This window comes from Taudactylus pleione, unplaced genomic scaffold (assembly GCF_031769625.1).
Source record: "Taudactylus pleione unplaced genomic scaffold, aTauple2 ptg000550l, whole genome shotgun sequence".
In the NCBI taxonomy this organism is placed as follows: domain Eukaryota; kingdom Metazoa; phylum Chordata; class Amphibia; order Anura; family Myobatrachidae; genus Taudactylus; species Taudactylus pleione.
Window position 1 is genome coordinate 3,402,501 of NW_028284952.1, and position 2,500 is coordinate 3,405,000.

The window sequence follows — 2,500 nt, forward strand, 5'->3', positions numbered from 1 at the left end:
GTCTGAACTTGGAAGCTATGCAGTGTTGGGCCTGGTTAGTACTTGGATGGGAGACCACCTGGGATTACCTGGTGCTGTAGGTAATTTTATACTGCCATAACATTCTTTTCTATTACATTTTACATTTCATTTTTTAAACTTATCAATGAATTTACTTGAGTTAAGAAGTAATAGAGGTCTAAATGTAATGCTTTTGAGCACCTACAGCCAAACCACACTGGACATGCCCAATCTCATCTGATCTTGGAAGCTATGCAGTGTTGGGCCTCGTTTGTACTTGGATGGGAGACAACCTGGGAATACCTGGTGCTGTAGGTAATTTTATACTGCCATAACATTCCTTTCTATTACATTTTACATTTAATTTTTTCAACTTATCAATGAATTTACTTGAGTTAAGTAGTAAAAGAGGTCAAAAATTAATGTTTTTGAGCACCTACAGCCAAACCACACTGGAGATGCCCAATCTCTTTTGATCTTGGAAGCTATGCAGTGTTGGGCCTGGTTAGTACTTGGATGGGAGACCACCTGGGAATACCAGGTGCTGTAGGTAAATTTATACAGCCATAACATTCTTTTCTATTACATTTTACATTTAATTTTTTCAACTTATCAATGAATTTACTTGAGTTAAGAAGTAAAAGAGGTCTAAAGTTAATGTATTTGAACACCTACAGCCAAACCACACTGGACATGCCCAATCTCGTCTGAACTTGGAAGCTATGCAGTGTTGGTCCTGGTTAGTACTTGGATGGGAGACCACCTGGGAATACCTGGTGCTGTAGGTAATTTTATACTGCCATAACATTCTTTTCTATTACATTTTACATTTCATTTTTTAAACTTATCAATGAATTTACTTGAGTTAAGAAGTAATAGAGGTCTAAATTTAATGCTTTTGAGCACCTACAGCCAAACCACACTGGACATGCCCAATCTAGTCTGATCTTGGAGGCTATGCAGTGTTGGGCCTGGTTTGTACTTGGATGGGAGACCACCTGGGAATACCAGGTGCTGTAGATAATTTTAGACAGCCATAACATTCTTTTCTATTACATTTTACATTTAATTTTTTCAACTTATCAATGAATTTACTTGAGTTAAGAAGTAATAGAGGTCTAAAGTTAATGTTTTTGAGCACCTACAGCCAAACCACACACGACATGCCCAATCTCGTCTGATCTTGGAAGCTTTGCAGTGTTGGGCCTGGTTAGTACTTGGATGGGAGACCACCTGGGAATACCAGGAGCTGTAGGTAATTTTATACTGCCATAACATTCTTTTCTATTACATTTTACATTTCATTTTAAAACTTATCATTGAATTTACTTGAGTTAAGAAGTAAAAGAGGTCTAAAGTTAATGTATTTGAGCACCTACAGCCAAACCACACTGGACATGCCCAATCTCGTCTGAACTTGGAAGCTATGCAGTGTTGGGCCTGGTTAGTACTTGGATGGGAGACCACCTGGGAATACCAGGTGCTGTAGGTAATTTTATACTGCCATAACATTCTTTTCTATTACATTTTACATTTCATTTTTTCAACTTATCAATGAATTTACTTGAGTTAAGAAGTAATAGAGGTCTAAATTTAATGTTTTTTAGTGCCTACAGCCAAACCACACTGGACTTGCCCAATCTCGTCTTATCTTGGAAGCTATGCAGTGTTGGGCCTGGTTAGTACTTGAATGGGAGACCACCTGGGAATACCAGGTGCTGTAGGTAATTTTATACTGCCATAACATTCTTTTCTCTTACATTTTACATTTAATTTTTTCAACTTATCATTGAATTTACTTGAGTTAAGAAGTAATAGAGGTCTAAAGTTAATGTTTTTGAGCACTTACAGCCAAACCACACTGGACATGCACAATCTCGTCTGATCTTGGAAGCTATGCAGTGTTGGGCCTGGATAGTACTTGGATGGGAGACCACCTGGGAATACCAGGAGCTGTAGGTAATTTTATACTGCCATAACATTCTTTTCTATTACATTTTACATTTAATTTTTTCAACTTATCAATGAATTTACTTGAGTTAAGAAGTAATAGAGGTCTAAATGTAATGCTTTTGAGCACCTACAGCCAAACCACACTGGACATGCCCAATCTCGTCTGATCTTGGAAGCTATGCAGTGTTGGGCCTGGTTTGTACTTGGATGGGAGACAACCTGGGAATACCAGGTGCTGTAGGTAATTTTATACTGCCATAACATTCCTTTCTATTACATTTTACATTTAATTTTTTCAACTTATCAATGAATATACTTGAGTTAAGTAGTAAAAGAGGTCAAAAGTTAATGTTTTTGAGCACCTACAGCCAAACCACACTGGAGATGCCCAATCTCGTTTGATCTTGGAAGCTATGCAGTGTTGGTCCTGGTTAGTACTTTCATGGGAGACCACCTGGGAATAGCAGGTGCTGTAGGTAATTTTATACTGCCATAACATTCTTTTCTATTACATTTTACATTTAATTTTTTCAACTTATCAATGAAT

The 2,500-nt window shown here is 37.4% G+C and overlaps 1 non-coding gene and 10 pseudogenes across 1 annotated transcript; all 11 read left to right on the top strand.

Annotated features, from left to right (window-relative positions):
* Nucleotides 1-83, top strand: part of LOC148496252 (5S ribosomal RNA) — a 119-nt pseudogene extending 36 nt beyond the window's left edge.
* A 116-nt stretch (nucleotides 84-199) lies between these two features.
* On the top strand, nucleotides 200-318 carry LOC148496253 (5S ribosomal RNA; annotated as a pseudogene).
* A 116-nt stretch (nucleotides 319-434) lies between these two features.
* LOC148496254 (5S ribosomal RNA) lies at nucleotides 435-553 on the top strand (annotated as a pseudogene).
* Nucleotides 554-669: 116 nt separating this feature from the next.
* On the top strand, nucleotides 670-788 carry LOC148496255 (5S ribosomal RNA; annotated as a pseudogene).
* Nucleotides 789-904: 116 nt separating this feature from the next.
* On the top strand, nucleotides 905-1,023 carry LOC148496256 (5S ribosomal RNA; annotated as a pseudogene).
* A 116-nt stretch (nucleotides 1,024-1,139) lies between these two features.
* On the top strand, nucleotides 1,140-1,258 carry LOC148496257 (5S ribosomal RNA; annotated as a pseudogene).
* Nucleotides 1,259-1,373: 115 nt separating this feature from the next.
* On the top strand, nucleotides 1,374-1,492 carry LOC148496258 (5S ribosomal RNA). Its single transcript, XR_015871521.1, has one exon. It is a non-coding gene; the product is annotated as a 5S ribosomal RNA (ribosomal RNA).
* Nucleotides 1,493-1,608: 116 nt separating this feature from the next.
* On the top strand, nucleotides 1,609-1,727 carry LOC148496259 (5S ribosomal RNA; annotated as a pseudogene).
* Nucleotides 1,728-1,843: 116 nt separating this feature from the next.
* On the top strand, nucleotides 1,844-1,962 carry LOC148496260 (5S ribosomal RNA; annotated as a pseudogene).
* Nucleotides 1,963-2,078: 116 nt separating this feature from the next.
* LOC148496261 (5S ribosomal RNA) lies at nucleotides 2,079-2,197 on the top strand (annotated as a pseudogene).
* Nucleotides 2,198-2,313: 116 nt separating this feature from the next.
* LOC148496262 (5S ribosomal RNA) lies at nucleotides 2,314-2,432 on the top strand (annotated as a pseudogene).
* Nucleotides 2,433-2,500: the final 68 nt, after the last annotated feature.